This window comes from Gracilinanus agilis, chromosome 2 (genome assembly GCF_016433145.1).
Source record: "Gracilinanus agilis isolate LMUSP501 chromosome 2, AgileGrace, whole genome shotgun sequence".
NCBI classification, from domain to species: Eukaryota; Metazoa; Chordata; class Mammalia; order Didelphimorphia; family Didelphidae; genus Gracilinanus; species Gracilinanus agilis.
In genome coordinates this window covers 682088201-682106190 of record NC_058131.1, presented here as the reverse complement: position 1 = coordinate 682106190, position 17990 = coordinate 682088201, and the positions used below count along the sequence as shown (strand labels likewise).

Genomic DNA, 17990 nt, shown 5'->3' with positions numbered 1-17990 from the left:
AATTAACATTTAACAAGGAAATGCAAGCACATTATGAAAATTAAAATGTGAAATAATAATTCCATGCTTCCTACGCTTGCCAAAGTCTTCCCACTTCCATTTCTCTTGTTTATTCAATTGCTTCCTCATGGAATTTCCATCTGATGCTACAAATAATTGCCTGTTGAACTCTGACTTGGATTTGGGAAACAAAAGCCAAATGTTTCAAGCCTAGAATTTGCTGATTTTGAGAATGGAGGTACAAGGATTACTGAGACTGTGATCCTGGATAACCAGAAAGATGCTGGTATTTTCAGTCAAGATAAGCTTGAAGGAAAGGGATGTGTGTAGGTTTACGGGTGGTAAGGAAGTATAAAAACACATTATATCAAAGACCTGGGGGACATCCAAGGGGATATGTTCAGTAGTCAGCCAGGAATGTGAGAGTGGAGTTCAGAAGAAATGTTAGAACTATTTTGTGCCATTTTAGGAGTCATATATAAAAATAATAATTTTATAGGATGCCAATCTACCATAGCAGATGGAAAGATGGACTGGGAATCACATAGACCTGGCTTCAGATTCTTGCTATGAAACTAGTTATGTGGTTCTAGACAAGTCAGTTCTTAGTTTTCTCATCTGTAAAATGGTGATTTTAGCCCTCTTATATTGTAAAAGATAACTTAAACTGTTTTAATTAGGAGATATTAATTGTTTTATTGATATTTTTGCAGGTATAACTTCTACATGTAATCCTCTTAATGACCAATATTATCAGTAATAATTATAATAATAAGAAACAATCCCAATTATTAATTAATTGAATAACTGTGTATGATAATCAGTAATCAATGCCATGGTAAGATATCCTTGCCAAGGAAAGCTGTGTGTATGTATCCAGCATCCTGGAAGGCATCTGGCTAGTATGGTGTCTCTAGTGGCTATGAAGTTACCAGGATGACTTTGGCTTTTACCATATATGGAACTGATCATTACATCATAGAATAAACCTTCCCAGCTCACCCTTTTTGAGCAGAGATGAAGGCCACTCCCTTTTTAAGGGGGAGGGTCTGTGAAATTTGACTCTCTCTATACAGATGGACACATAAGTACTGGCATGAGCCTGGATCCTGACATTTTGTAATGTACAACTTTCTACAATAAATGTCAGTGTGACTCAGATAATTGTTTCCTACTATTTATTTTTTCATTTTTACAATGTGTTGTAATGTTCCACTTTGCATCTGCAGCTCTGCTTGGTTTGAACTCCAGAGAACATGATGCCCCTCCCATGATAAACTGATATAACCAGAATCTCATTATCATGCCCTTAACTGAGCTTTGGCTATTCAACACTTTCCCAAATCCCTCAGCTGCCTCCTCTCCACTCTCACCGGAGAACTGGAAGATGGAGCACTAAACTGCTCCCAAAGCCTTCCTGTAGAAAGGGCAGGGATCCAACTTGTATCTGCAGCTCTGCTTGGTTTGAACTCCAGGGAACACGACGCCCCAATTCCAGATACCCCCAAGAGTTCATCCCACCTTCTTTGAGCATCCTTTCCTATGTTGTCTGCTCCCCTTTGACTGTAAGCACCCAGAGGGCAGGGACCATCTCTCTTTTTCTTATTTGTATCCCCTGCCTTTAGCATGGTGCCTGGAATATAAGTACTTAATTAACTTTAACTGAAATTGAATTGTTGTCTACCCTCATTGAAGTGTGACAGTTCACTGAAGGTAGGGATTGTCTTACTTGCTTGTATTTATATCATGAATGCTTAGCACAGTGTTCAATACATAGTGTTAATGTTGATTAGTCTTCAGTTATATCCAACTCTTCATGATCTCATGAACCATACTGTCTTTGGAGTCTTTTTGGCAGAGATACTGGAGTGGTTCGCCATTTCCTTCTCCAGTGGAGTAAGGCAAAGAGAGGGGTTAAATGACTTACCAAGAGTCACACAGCTAGTAGGGATGCTGAATTTGAAGTCAAGGGCTTCCTAATTCCAGATGCAGCATTGTATCCACTAAGTCACCTAGCTGCCTCCTTCAATACAAAGTAAGTGTCTGATCCATATTTTATCCATTCATCCACTTATTCATTGGTCTATCTATCTGTCCATCCCTCATTCATTCATCCTTTGGTACCTACTTCAGAGTTTTTCTGTGGAACAAATGAGTGTCACAGCGAAAATAAAATGGTCAACAGTATCAGATGTAAGCCCAAGGAGGATGAGAACAGAAAGGTCTATCAGATTTAGCAGCTGAGAGATCCTTTGGAGTCAAATGGATGGGGAGAAAGCAGAAGCAGAACAGCTAACTATTTTTGGGAGCCAGACTTTGAAAGAGAGGAGATATAGGTCAGGTTGCTCAGATCAATTACTTCAGAGACAATAAGTCCAAAAGAACTATTACTAGTCTAAAGAAAGGCTCAAGCAAAATAGGACATGAGAATAAAACTGAACAAAGAAAAAATAGGTAGAGTTTCAGATGGTCACATTAGCATTTCCTCCTGAATTTTAATCTTTCTTTTTCTCCCAACTCTTCTCCTGAATTTAACAGCCAGAATCCTGGTGCCACCCTCTCCTCCCCCTAAGGGGATGGGTTAGATAGCTATCTGCGCCCAAGTATCACAGTTATCCACTTAAGGATTTAACTCATTCTCAACAGTTAAGTCAGTCAATTATGAATTTAAGACCCTACTATATGCTAGGCACTGGACTAAGCACTAGGAATATAAAGAAAAGCATGAGACAGGTTTTCTTTTTGAGGATCTCAGTCTGTAGGGGGAGACCAAGAGAAAGCAACTATTTATAACCAAGATATTCATGGGATAAATTAAATATTTATATAATTTCCCTACATAATCCCTATACTTAATTTATTAATTTCCCAGTATAATCGCTATAAGGGAGGTATCTGTACTAAAGGGGATCCGTGGTGGGATTTCATCTGGGATTTGAAGGAAGTCAGGAAGCAGAAATAAGAAGGGAGTCCCTTCCAGGCATAGGAGACAACCAGAGAAAATGTCCAGGGCTGGTAGATAACTATTGTTAGAATAGTAAGGAGGCCAACATCACTGGGAGTAGGGGTCTGGGGAGAGTAGGAACACTGGAAAGATAGGAAAGCGACAAGTTATAAAGGGCTTTGAGTGCCAAACAGAGGATTTTCTATTTGATTCTAGAAATGATGGGGGGCTGCTGAACTTGACTGAATAGGTGGTGACATGTCAAATCTATAAGAAATATAAGGATGAACTTGGGAAGAAGGATGTGAGGGACTACCCTATGGAGGGACAGATGGGTTGACTGATGAATAGAAGGATGGATGGATGAACTTGGGGAGAAGTAGAATGGAAAGGACTACCCTATGAATGGACAGATGGGTAGGCTAGCAAAAGGATGGATAGGTGGATAAGTATAAGGATGAACTTAAATGCATTTATTAAGTACAAACTAATGGGGAGATACAGTCCTCAGTTTTCTCCAAGAAAAGTGTCTCTAAATCTCCCAATTTCTTTAGTGTTTAGGCCTCAAATAATCTCTGACTCTTTTCCCCAACCCTTACTAACCATGTGCATTTAACTGCAAAGTCCTGTGGGGTCTTTCCCCCCACCCCCATTTCTTGCTTCCTTTATTTATTCCCTCTTCTTCCACCCTAATTCAAGCACTCATTCAAACTCTAACAAAGCTTTCAGTGCCCATCTGTCCCCCACCAAAAAAAAAATCTAGTCCAAATCTACTTTTACATTCTTATTTCCATTTTGGAGGAAAAAAAACATCATATACTGTTTAGAGTATACATCAGTAAAAGGCTTTATTCATCCATAATTGCAAACCAAGGCAAAGAAAAGCACCATTTGGACCACTGAGAATGGAAGTCTCTATGGAGATGTTAATGGCATAACACAAAGAAAGAAGCAATGAATCTGAAGAGAGAAGATCCAGGTTCAAATTCTTCATTTCCCATTTACTAACTAAATGGGGATAGCGAGGTGGTGCAGTGGGTAGATTGCTGGGCCTGGAGTCAGCAAGATCCGAGTTTCAATCTGATCTCAGACATTTACTAGTTGTATAACCTGGGGCAAGTCACTTAAGCCTGTTTGACTCAGTTTCCCCATCTGTAAAATGAGCTGGAGAGGGAAATGGCAAACCACTCCAGTATCCAGCCAAGAATACCCCAAAAGGGGTCACAAAGAGTCAACTGAAATGGTTCAAGAGGAACAACAGGACTTATATGATCTTTTGACCCAGTTACATCATCTATAAAATGAAGGTTTCCTGAGTTTCTTTCCAGTTTTAGATGATTCTTTGACTCTAATTTCTGTATATTTAGTTATTCAGAAAACAGAGTTCTGTTGGACTGACAAGTAGATACAATCCCAGGTATTGGAGGGTTGGGGTATGTATGTGTGTGTATGTATGTGTATGTGTGTGTGTGTGTGTGTGTGTACACATGTTTTAAGAAATGTGTCCTAATCTTCTAGTCTGTTAGTCTTGTGGGTCTGAGATGAGGTAGATTTAGTGAATTTGTCTTTTGATTGCCTGTGATCAAATTAAGGTAAAGAAGGTCAAAAATAAAATAGGAGTCAGAAGTGACTGTTCCTTTACAATGAAATAAAGTCATTCTAAAATGGTCCTACTTGTGTTGATAAAGGGAAAACAGAATGCCTCCCCACCCCCAACCCATCTCCCATTTCTTCCCCCTTCACCTCCTAGATTTCTAACAAACAAGAGGAGCCACTGTTCTCCATATTACTCTTCCCAATCTTGCCTTGGTGCATTTATACACTCCATCCCTTCCTTGGACTCCACACACATCTGTGGTTGCTAAAATCCTCCTCTTCCTTCAAAACCAGCTGAGGGAATGAGTGGTCCCTCCCTCCTCAGTCTCTCAGCCCCCTCTTTTTGACCTTTTTATATAGTTTTTCATATTCTAACATATTATTGCTAAATGTGTGCACATTTATATTATGCCATGGAAACAGAGCTGAATTTGAAGTAAAAGTATCTGGGCTTGTGTTCTGCTTCTATTGCTTCTTCTCTGCATGTCAATTCAATTTTCTAAATCTCACTTCCCTTTTTTTTGCAAAATGATGAAGGTGGATTACATGATGTCTAGGCCCTTTCCAGTTCTGAATCCATTTCCATAATGCATTTCTGTGATCCTATGAATCTTCTAGAATGTCTAGAATGAAAGCTCCTTGAGGGCAGGGAGATTATCATTATCCGGTGTATTTTTTCTCTATCATACCTAGCAGAATGTCTTGCCTTTAATAAATGTTTACTGAATTGTTGAACTGAATTGAGTTGAGTTGGGGCCCAGGGAACAACCATCCCCATTCCCTGGGTCAAACTAGATCAGTGTCTGGGAGTAAGCTGGGCAGGAAGAGGGAGAACCTACAAGGTGTTATAGGTCTAGACCAGTGATTCCCAAAGTGGGTGCTGCAGCAATCCAGGGGAGCGGTGATGGCCACAGGTGCATTTATCTTTCCTATTAATTGCTATTAAAATTTTTAAAAATTTAATTTCCAGGGCACTAAGTAATATTTTTTCTGGAAAGGGGGCGGTAGGCCAAAAAAGTTTGGAAACCACTGGGCTAGACCCTCAGACAGAATCAGGAGATAGTAAACTACAGCACCCTCACTAGGGTAGATATTCTGGGGCTATACCACAGACCTGAGCTGGACACAGTCTAATTCAGTCAAAGGAGCAAACAGATGTGGTTCTCTAATACCACTCTAGGAAATACCTGAACTTTGTGGTACTCTGAATGTAATAGTGAACTGTAAGTCAGGAGACCTGAATTTGAGTCTTAACCCTTCGCATTGCAAGTCCTCTTTCCAGGTCCCAGTTTTCACATTGGCAAAATGAATGGTTGGACCACATGATCTTTAACATCCTTCTTGATTTAAAACACTGTAGAGCTTCGATTCTATGAAGCATTCTTTCAAGAAAAAATTAGGGGAAATGCCAAAGGTTTTTCTCCAGTACTGTAATCATTGTAGCAGCAAAGAAGAGACACCTACTATTTACTGATAAAATCCATAGCCATTCCGTGATTGTGATAAGACATGAAAACTAGAAAGGAGAACTGAATGACAACTTCCTCCAATAAAAGTGGAAATATCTGTTCTCCTAAAGCTCACTAAACCCAATCCAAATGGCCTTTCCAACAGGTCCTTATCACTTGTTCCTTATTGTTATCAAAACCAAGTCTTCCTTACCCTGAAACTTGTAATTTTTGTAACCACAGATAGGAAAAGTCCCCTTTCATGCCTCAGACACCTCTAAAGTGATGAGGACATTGCGGGATCTCTGAATGAGGTGTCAGGAGACAAATACAGAGAAATTAAAGTTTCCCCTTGCCCTAAAATCAACTGAGAACTCAAATCTTCACTGTGGGTGGTAAATTCTGGGCCAAGGAAAGACTGAATGAGATGATGCTGGTATCATTAACTACCTTTTAGGGAGAAGCTAAATTTTAGTTACCCAATCCAAATCAACAAACATTTTCTGAGTACTTACTTGCCAGCTGTTGGGAATAAAAAGAAAACAGTTTCTGCTCTCAAGGAGCATATAGTCTAGTTCAGAGATCGACAACCTTTTTGGCCGTGAGAGCCATAAATGCCACATTTTTTAAAATTTCGTGAGAGCCGTACAGTGCTCACAGTGCGCTCCTGTAACAGCGCCTGAAAAAAAAAAATGGACTTAATGGTTCCTGCAGAAAGAGCCATATCTGGCCCTCAAAAGAGCCAGATATGGCTCGAGAGCCATACGTTGCCGACCCCTGGTCTAGTTGGAGAAAAGCCATGAATACAAATAAATAGAAAAAAGAAAAAGGATTTCAGAGTGAGAAGGAATCTTTGACATTCCTCAGCCCAAAGCTTAACCAAATCATCTATCCAGGATCCAGGCAAACAGTCCAAGGACCTGGTAGCATGGTTCACTCACTCTCTTGCAAGGCAACCTTTTCCAATCATTATTATTCTTTAAACAGCTCTGATGTTCGGGATATTATTTTCCCTCACAGACAAAAATCTGCCTTTCTATAACCCCCACTTGTTGATCCTAATTCTTCTGTCGGGATCTAGATTGAATATATTTAATCTTTATTCCACCACCACATATCCTTCCAAGTGTTTGAAGACAACTTTCATGTCTTTAGCAAATTTCTTTTTCTCTTATGCTAAGCAGCCATAATTCCTTCAGACACAACAGATCTCACATCCATTCCTTTTATTTTCCCCAAATAATGACCACACCAATATACAGGTACTTTATCACCTCTAGTCAGCCTTACTCTAATAGCCTCCTAATTGCTCTTTCTGAATTCAGATCCTTCTCCTTTCACCCATACCTCACATAGCTACTTCACTGATATTTGAAAGTATATGCACCATGACCCTCCCACATTTAGTGATGTCTTCTCTATGAAGGAGGAGAGGAAGGGAGGGAACTTACTGAGTATTTTAAGGAAACAAAATAATTAATTAATTAATTTTAGGCTATGAGTAGGTCCCTGTTGCTTCTAAAATGAAACACAAACTCTACTGTTTAGCAAATAAAGCCCTTTACAATCTGGCTCCAGTATATGTTTCCAGGCTAATTAAACATTACTTATCACTCTACCTCATGTACTCTATGTTCCAGACAGTCTGGCCTATTTGCTATTCCCCACTGATGAGCTGTTTCTAGGTTTCTAGTCTGTATGTTTGAACAGGCTATTCTAGGTCTTTTCAAGGAATGGAGTTGAATTGAATGGTTCAGGATGGGAAAAGAGCCTAGACTCATTCAAGGCTCAGATCAAGTGTCACCTCTTTCTGGAGGCCTCTTCTGATTTTTCTCCTTATTATTGCCCTCCTCTACCCAGAAATTACTCCATAGATATTTCACATTTAATAAGAGCTTAGTATTTATGTAGCATAAAAGGCTTGAAAAAATATTATCTCATTCGACCCTTATATGCTAGAAGGTAAGAAGAGCTACTATTATTCCTGTTTTACAAATGAAGAAAGTTAAGGAACTTAATTAAGCAGAGATGAAATGTCTAGACCTAGTAAGGATCTGGGGTTGGCTAAGAGTTTGGGTGTTCCTGAGTCCAAGACAAGCACTCTGTCCATTAGGCCATAGCAGCCTGCATTTCCATTCTAAAACTCCATGACTTTTCTCTTCTATAGGCTACATATCCTAACTTCTTTTAACACTGATTGAATAATAAAGCTGCCTTAAGGTCCCCTCCTTATGCCAGATACTCTCCTTTGGATGCATTCCAATTTGTCAATATAACTCCTAAAGATATGGTACCCAGAAAACACTCCAGATGTGGTCTGATCAGGAAGGCTACAATGGGACCATTCCCTCCCTTGTGCTGGATATTATTTTTCTCTTAATGGAGCCTAAGATCAAATAAACCTTTTTTGCAACCACATCAGGATTCCCATTCATTGAACTTCCCTCTTAAACCCTGAGGGTCCTTTTCTCACACATGGCTTTCCTAATGCACAGACCTGACCATGTCACTTATCTGTTCTAAAAAATTCAGTCTCTGCTCGCTGCCTCTGGGATAACTGCTACAAATGAAATGCTGAGCTAAGGGGCTGGATGCGCTGCTCCCCGTCCCCCTCCTCTATTCTATACTTGGGAATTCGATTAAAAAAAAAAACAACAACAACAGCTAAACGAAGGACTTTACATTTATGCTTATTAAATTTGCATATTGTTAGATTCGGCTCACCTGTCATTCCAGCCTGTCAGGATCTTTCTAGATCCTGATTGTGTGATCCAGCTGCCTCTTCCAGAAGGTTATCTGTCATCAATTGGAGGGGGGAGCCATCAGTAGCTGCATAGGCAAACACTAATCAAAGTAAAGGCAGTGGTGGGGGCAGAAAAACAAAGCTCCTTCTTATCCCAGAAATTATATCTAAAATCACAGATTTAGAAGATTCATGACGTAGTCTAACCCTTTCATCTTAGAGATGAGGAAACTGCAGACCAGAGAAACTGGCTCTTGTCTACAATCACAGAGTGAATTTTAGAATCAGAACTTGAATCCAGATCCTTTGAAACTTTTTGGGGGGCCTGGGGGTTTGCTTGTTTTTTATTTCCACTGTAGTTTCCTGACTCCATAATAGAATTCAAATGATAGACTCAATCTGACCAGAATATTTAACATGGATAATACAATAGCTGCCATTTATATAAGGTTAGGGACTGGAACTATGCTTTTATTGGTCAAAGGTAATGACATCAAACTCAAATAGAAAGGGATCTCTGCTGGCTATGCCATGACTTCGAAAAACACAAACTAACATTACCTATGTTGTATCGTAGGGTTCCTTTTCTTTTTTTTAACTCTTTCTGTCTAAGTAACAACTCTAAGACAGAAGGGCAAGAGTTAGGCAAATGGAACTGAGTGACTTGTGTAGGGTCACACAGCTAGAAAGTATCTGAAGTCAAATTTTGAGCCTACCTCCTCCCAACTAAGCCTGATACTCTATCCACAGTGCTCCTTAGCTACCTCACTGGTCTTGTAGTTTTGTTTATTTGTTACAAATCACCCTGTAATCTAGATTCAGACCTCAGGCTGTTGAAAGTTTTAGACTGCTACCACCACCAACTTCAGGTCAACAGCTACCCTTCAATATATAGTCTAGAACTCTGGTAAGTTAAGTGACTTGTGGAGGGTCACAAAGGCAGAGGGGGGGGGGGTGTATATATGTGTGTATGAGAGACAGACAGACAGGCTGACAGACAGAAGGCATTCTAAGTAGAAGTACGAACTATCCATAGAGAACAAGTTCATAGGCTTGAACTGGAAGGAACTTAGATACAATGCAGTCTAATGCCCTCCCTCTCCCATTTTACAGATTAGGTCAGCGATGGGGAAACTATGACCCATGGGCCAGATGCAGCCCCCTGAAATGTTCTATCTGGCCACACCACGTTATTCCTAATCTGATGAATATAATGAGTAGGATACAATATAATGAAACTTTGAGAGAGTTGCCTTAGAAACAGACTGACAGATGAGCATTTCCTTTCTTTTGGCCCCTCTTTAAAAAGTTTGCCCATCACTGGATTAGGAGATGAGCTCACAAATTTTTAAATAACTTGTCCAAATTCACAAGTACTACGGCTAGGAACTGAACACACATTCTCTGACTTCCGAGCTAGCAAAGCAAATAAATTTGCCTACGACAGAAAATGCATGAAAGACACTAGTAAAGGATTTGATTAGAAAATTGGAGTAGTGGAATCTTAACCTGTGATCTGCAGAACACAGATAGACTTCAGAAGGTCTACAACAGGAATAGGGAAATTTTACGTGTTTATTTCTGCTAACTTTAGCATAAATTTCTGAAATTTAGCATTTTCTTCAATTATGAATGTAGGCAACAAACCATTATTTGAAGGAGTCCAGCTTCAGTAGATAGCCAAAGGGGACCATGACACAAAAAAGGTGAAGAACCCTTGGGCTAAATCCAGATATGAGAATTTGCTAAAGCTTTTGGACTGTACATTTTGAGGAGAGATTTCCCTTCTTCCTGAGGCTCCCAACTTTAATTTATACTCCACCCAGATGCCAAATTAATCTTCCCAAGGTTCAATGCTGTCCATGACACTCAGCTGCTCAAAAAGTCTTCACTGACTCTCTAATATTACTTCCAGGACCCAGAATAAATTTCTCAATCTGACGTTTAAGACCCTTCTCCAGAGGCAGCTGGGTAGCTCAGTGGAGTGAGAGTCAGGCCTAGAGACAGGAGGTCCTAGGTTCAAACCCGGCCTCAGCCACTTTCCCAGCTGTGTGACCCTGGGCAAGTCACTTGACCCTCATTGCCTACCCTTACCACTCTTCCACCTATGAGACAATACACCGAAGTTAAGGGTTTAAAAAAAAAAAGGACCCTTCCTAATCTGATAGCAAGCTACCTTTTCAGCCTTTTTCCCTATCATTCCTCATCATCCACACTAAATTGCAGCCAAACAGGTTTGCTAGCAGCTGTTTTCCAAGTTTCCATCTCCTCTGCCTTCCTTGTCTCTCTGCCTCTTGGAATCTGGACCTTCCTTTAAGCCACAGCTGTTTCCTGTTGCCAAATTCTGTTCTGATTTTCCCCTCCCTCCCAAGTGGTTGGTATGCTTTCACTCCTCATCTCACACTTATCTGCATAGAAGGTGAATCTCCTTCCTGACCCAATAGTAGCATGAAGGCTCCTTGAAATCAGAGACCATCTCTTTTTATCCTGAGTGCCTTGCACAGGTGACATCTATAAAGCAGGAGTTAATAAAAGTTTGTGGAATTTTGTCAAATGATAACAAGAACCTGGATTTAAGTCAGATAAGCTTGAGTTAGAATCCTAAATCGACCCATCTAACCTTGAGGCAATTACAGATCCTTATCCGTAAAAGAAGAGCAAGACCACTGCTCCTGGCCTGGCTTAGAGCTGTTGTCTGGACCAAATGATGGCCCACCTGTGAAGGCACTTTTAAAATTGCAATGCACTACATCTAAATGTAAGTTTTGGTGATAGGCATGACCCAATCCCTTGTTCAAAGGAAAACTAATCTGGAAGCAATGTGTATGGTGGATGGGATGGGGAGGGGAAATGATATTTGAGTAGGGAAGACTGAATAGGAGGTTATTACAAAGTCTAGGAAAGAGATAACGAGGATCTGCCCTAGGTAGAGTAGTAGCAATGGGAATGGATTTCAAGAACGCTATAAAGGAAAACTGCTACCATTTGATAGATCAGCTAGAAGTGGAAAAAACATGAAAGGAAATAGTAAAAGATGAGTCTGAGATTTCAAGTGTTAATGCCTGGCATAAAGTCAGAACTATTAATAGATTATGGGAAGTAAAAAAGAGGAACAAGTTTTAGGGGAAAGATGATTTCAACTGAGGATATATTGAGTCTGAGTTTCTGTCAAGGATGTGGAGACATTCAGTCATTATTGGAAATATGGCTCTGCCCCTCAGGGTAGACTGCTGATCCAGAGAGTTAATACTTAAATCCAAGGCATCAGATCAACCTGGCAGAGGAGAAAGTTTAGGGAAAGGTAGTAGAGAGTAAAAAAGAAAAAGGAGAAATGGGCCAAAGGCAGGATGACGAGGCAATGAAGGAGACAGACAGAGAAAAAAGAGGGGATAGTTAAGAAAAGCTAGGAAAAATCAAACACTTCACTCAGAATGGTGGAGGTAGTGGGCACCTTCATGGGCAATTTGGAGTTGTCAAGGAAAACACCTGAGAAAAGATCACTGAATTTGGTGATCTAGGAGGTGAGAGCAATACAACAGTGGAGACCGGAGTCAGAGTACAAGTGTTGGTGGTGAAAAGTGACATTAAAGATTAAACCCAACTTTCCTGAAGTTTGGTTATAAAATGAGATGAACCACAGAAAGCGTAAGGGAAGGAGTCTATTTTGAAAAGTTAGGGGGATTTTATACCTATTTTTACACAGAGAAGGAACTAGAGTTAAATGATAGACTAGGGAAGAAAAAGAGGGAAAAATTAATGTAGCATGATCCCTAGGGACGAAGGAAAGAGAATTTTGGGACACAAGTGGAAGAGGCAGAGGTGAAATGAAAGAGACATTTTGAAAAATGGATTAATAATACTAATTAGCATTGCTATAACATTTTAAGGTTTGGGAAGCATATACAAATACTATCTTTAAAAAAAAAATTTTTTTTTTTTAACCCTTAACTTCTGTGTATTGGCTCCTAGGTGGAAGAGTAGTAAGGGTGGGCAATTGGGGTCAAGCAATTTACCTAGGGTCAACACGGCTGTTAAGTGTCTGAGGCCGGATTTGAACCTAGGACCTCCTGTCTCTAGGCCTGACTCTCAATCCACTGAGCTGCACAGCTCAGTGGATTGAGATATCTATCTTATTTTATCCTACAAATACTATCTTATTTTATCCTAACAAATACTGTAAGAGGTAAGTGCTATTACTATCCTCACCTTACAGATTACCAAACTGAAACTGATGGAGATGAAGTGATTTTTTTTCCCCCTAACTCTGACCTTCAGTCTTAGATTCAATACTAAGTATAGGTTCCAAGGCAGAAGAGTGGTAAGGGCTGGACAACAGGGTTAAGTGACTTGCTCAGGGTCACACAGCTAGGAAGTGTTTGAGGTCACATTTGAAAGGAGGTCCTCCTATCTGTAGGCTCTTTATCCACTGAGCCTCCCAGTTAATCTATGAAGGGATTTTTTTTTTCTGGGATTAATACTCAGATTATAATATGAAGCTGGATGGCCAGTCTGTTGAGTTAATTTATCAGTATGTGTATGTAAGTGTATATTCATATAATTTCTGATCCTTGCCATGTGCCCCGAAGCTCAACTTTCTTTTATGCATTATCTCCTAAAATTAGAGTATTAGTTCCTCGAGAGCAGACACTGACTCATCTTTTCTTTTGTATACCCAGTGCTAGGTACGTAGACAGTACTTAAGAAATATTTTTCCATTCTCATTCTTTCTCTCTCTCTCCTCTCTCATCCTGCTTCCTCTTCCCCCCTCTACTGTGTATGTGCGCCTGTCACTGTCTGTCTCCCCTTTCTCAAAAGCATTAATAAATTTTTACTATGTGCCCAACACACTGAGGATACAAATACAAAAAAGCAACTCAGTCCCTGCCTTGTATTCTATGAGGAAAAAATGTACATATGAGTAAATACAAAACATATACAAAATAAATAAAGGGTCAGCGAGTGGGGGAGCTCCTAACCACTGGCTCAATACTCTTATCTAGGCCGAGGGCTACTCACAGACAATGAGCTCAGTCAAGAATCAAATACGAGGAGGAAATGGAGCTAGTCAACAATTGGGGGATTGTTAAACCCTCTCAAAGATCCCAAATCATTTCCTATTACAAAGATCCATCTATTTTTGTTTTCTACAACATTCTTGTGGTGATGCTATAGGGCTCGGTATTCTTCTGCTTTTTAAAAATTTTATTTTCAGTTCCAAACTTTCCCCATCGCCAAGAAGACCAGAAAAAGCACTATTCTTCATTATCATCTAACTGCTCCATGAGGGAAATCCTTATTTTAGAATTATAATAAAAGATTGTAAATATATTGAAAGTAAGGTCCATGTCATTGTATGACTTCATTCCCCCCCCCCCCCCATGGCACCTACACATACACATCAGACTTAAAAAGAATCACTATTCATGTTATTGGCTATTAAATGTACACAAATTTACAACAATCCAAGTTAAACCAAACATTACATAACATTATCTTCTGCCTTCCTGAGTACACATAATAGTAAGATCTTGTCATCCGATCTCAACATTGATTTTTCCCCCTAAAAATTCAAGCATCATTTCTCCATTGTTGATTTTAAATTATCCTACTGTATGTATCAATCAATGCATCAAATTGAAGTCAAGAGGCCTTCATTACTCATCTAATAGGCACGAAGCACTGTGCTAGGCACTAATTTACACAAAGGCAAAAGGAAAGCAATCCCTGTCCTCAAAAAGCTTATTTACTGGTCCTCTGACACCAGTAAATTATATTGCTGCCAAAGCTACCATTAAGAACACACAGGAACTAAAGTGGATTTAGTATACATCAATGGAGGCGTTTTTATAAAAGCCACTAAAGGCCAAGGCCACTAGGAATCTACTGTACACGATATAAGCAATTGATTTCTGCTTGAGTTCCATACCCCACAGAATGGTATTCTGAACGTGACAGCAGGGGAGGGGCCCCGGGAGTCGGGAGATTTGCTTCTCACGGGAAGTTCTGCATTCATTAGCAACAGCTACAATAAACAAGTGTCTGTGTGGGTTTTTTTTTTTCTTTTCCCCAACGAGCGGTACATAGTTAATAGTTTACTAAGAAATGGATACAATGAAATAAGGCGACTTCGCTGTCTCTGAGGCTCGGAGGAGTTGGCGAGGTTTCCCCGTTCACCCCCATCTCTCCAACCCCTAGGTTTGCCCATCTTTAGAAACCAGCATCTGGAGAAGTAGTGGGCTCCAAGCGGGATGAGAGGGTGTGGGGGATTCGACCCAGAAGCCCAGCATACCTCCCGTTTCCAGATTCATGATACTAAGAAGCCCTTTCTCAACAGCTTGGCCCTTCCCTACCGAAAAGGTGGGGCAAGGCAAGACGCCCAGGTAGGTACCAGGGAGCCAAGTGTACAATTCCCACGTGATTAACCCACGTGCAATTCCCGGGGGGCGCGGGTAAGAGAGGGGGAGGGTCGGTCAGGTTCTTCTTTTGCCCTGCCGCCACCTGGGTTCCTTTCCCTAATACCACCTCAAGAGGGGAAAGAAAGCCAGTGGTCAGCAGAATCTAGGGCATCCGGGGAGTACAGGCACCCGGGGGGGCACATGTTTCCTCTACATGCCCCCAAAGGAGGGCACCGTCTGCGTTCTAGCAATAGGGTCATCTGGTCTAAAGGGGCAGTGGAGAGAGTAGGGGGTGGGGTGAATGTCAAGGAGAGGTGATTAAGAACCAGAGAAGAGTCCTTCTGGGGTGGTGGGACGCAGAGATGAGTGCAGGGTACCGCGGAACGTGGAGTAGAGAAGCAGGCTGGGCAGCATCAACCTCAGGAAGACCAAAGGCGTGGCTACGCCAGGGGATCAATAAGTGTCCTCCATCCCCGGGCAAGGCACAGAGCCCAAGCAAAGGCGCCTCCTCCCTTCCAGGCTTCCCGGGAACTGGGGACAGTTGGGGGACTGTTCCCTCCTCAGGCCAGAGTGAAAGGGAGGGTAAGGGTGAGAGGGAATCTGCATCACTCACCCACTAGCGATTCCCGAGGCCAGAACAAGCGCGTCCACTCGGAGCGCCCACCTCGCCCTGCGCGTAGCCGGCTCAGCTCCCAGCAGCAGCCCGGGCCAGCGTCCCCCCCTCCCCCGCCTCTCGGCTCTCCTCATATCCCCGCCCCTGCCCGGCCTTCTGCCAATCACCGTGGCCCCGGCAGCATCTAGCCCCGCCCCCTGTTCCCCGTGGTGGGGCGGGCAAGTCCAAAGGGAGAGAGAGAGAAGCCGAGGAAAGGAGGACCCTGGACTCGCAGAGGTTGGGTATTCAGGGGTCTCCGGGCTCATAAAAACGGGGTGCAGTAGTCCTAGACACTGGGCAAAGGTGATAATCTGTCAAGCCCATGAAGCACAAGATATCTGGGAGAAGGCAGCCAGGCTGAGGCGACACGTTATTGTAAAAGGATGCCTGCGAGAGTTGGGAGTCGCCGGATCCGGGTGCGAGTGCAGTCTAGACTTACTACTTGTGTGACCTGGTGCAAATCAGTCATTCTCTCAAGACCTCACTTTCCTCATCTGTAAAATGAAAGGGTTGAACTCGATGACCTCCCTGCTCTTGATCCTATTATCCCACGATTCCCTATTTTGAGTAAGAGGGTTTCCTTTGGATAAAAGACTGCTTCCTTGGCCATCTACCTCCCAGGTTGTTGGGAGAATTACATATTAAGAACTGCGAATTTGGAGGGCTGGCTAAATATTAATTGCTCTGGATAATAATGACATTGATCAAAGTTCAGCAGCCCCAGTGAGCCATCGCTGAAGTAAAAAGAGCTGTAGCCAGAGTCAAGATAATGCTTTGCGATTAGCTAGCTGTGTGACTTTAGTTTTAGATGATTCCTTTCAACTCTTTGGGCCTTAGTTTCCTCATCTGTAAAATAAGTTTTAGATATCTATATAACTTAGAGTCATAGGGTTGGAGCTGGAAGGCATATTACTGGTTATCTAACTCTCTCATTTCACAGGTAAGGAAACTGGGCTACAGAAAGGTGAAGTTATTTGCCCAAGGTCACCTAGGTAATAAGTGGAAGAATTAGGATACTTCACTGAGCAGTTATTGAAAGTCACATTATTTCCTTAAATACAACTTAAATTTTCCTACTTTCTATTTTTATTTCTTTTTGGCTGTTATACCGTATTTGATCTAGTTCAAGATAGTCCTTGCCCTCCTAGGAATTCACCAACTAATAATCATATAGGCTTAAGACACTCCATCTCCCATCTTTGAATTTTCATTAACTACTCCCCATCCTAGAATGTTCCTCCACCTCATCTTAGCAGCAGCAGTGAAAACATTTAGATTGCATCTATGATGTACAAGGCACTGTGCTAAAACACTTTACAATTAGTCTCTTTTTTCATCCTCGAAACAACCCTGGGAGGTAGGTGTTATGATTATCCCCATTTTATAGATGAGGAAACTGAGGCATACACTGCTAAAGTGACTTGCCTGGGGTCACAGAGCTAGGAAGTGGCTGAGACTGTATTTGAACTCAGGTCTTCCTGATTCCAGGTCCAGTGCTCTATCCATCCCAGCAGTTAATTTTCTAGTTTTCCTTTCCATCTAAAATCCCACCTTCTATAGGAAGCCTTTGCTGATCCCCCTAATTTCAAATGCCTTACTTTTGATGATTATCTCTACTCTGTCAGTCATTAAACATTAAGTACCAACTATGGTAAGTGCTGGGGATACAAATAAGAAAAGGGCAGTCTCAAGAAGCTTACAATCTGATGGGAGAAGACAGTACACAAAATGGAAGCTGAAAAGTGAGGGAAGAAAGGAAGCCACCAGAGAGTACCTTTGGGTGAGAATATGATGTTCCATAGTCCTGGAAATCTCTGAGCCCTCTAAAAAGGGTAGTCAGTTTATCCTGCATATAGCTTGTTTGCATATAAAAGCTTGCATGTTGTCTCTCCTGATAGACTGGAACTTCTTGAAAGCAAGGACTGCCTTTTGTCTTTCTTTTTAACCCCAGCTTACCATAGTACCCTGGCACATAGTGGGTGCTTAATAAATGTTTATTGACTAGTTTCAGATCTGGATTTGCCACATGCTTCTTAGCTATGTGGCCTTGAACAAGTCACTCCCTATCCCTTAATCCCTATTAAAAGTCAGTTTCTTCTTTAAAAAGCAATATGCAATGTACTAGAAATGCTAGAGGTAGCAATTAGAGAAGAAAAATAAATGGAAGGGATTAAAGCAGGCAATAAGGAAACTAAACTAGCACTCTTTGCAA

General features: G+C 41.3%; 1 protein-coding gene across 1 annotated transcript in view; it reads right to left on the bottom strand.

The window, feature by feature from the left end:
- The window catches only part of RASSF4 (Ras association domain family member 4), a 70835-nt gene extending 55034 nt beyond the window's left edge, over positions 1-15801 (bottom strand). The window contains exon 1 of the mRNA XM_044659135.1: positions 15740-15801. The gene's annotated coding sequence lies outside the window, so the exon portion shown is untranslated. The remainder of the gene's footprint in view (positions 1-15739) is intronic.
- Between the last annotated feature and the right edge of the window lie 2189 nt (positions 15802-17990).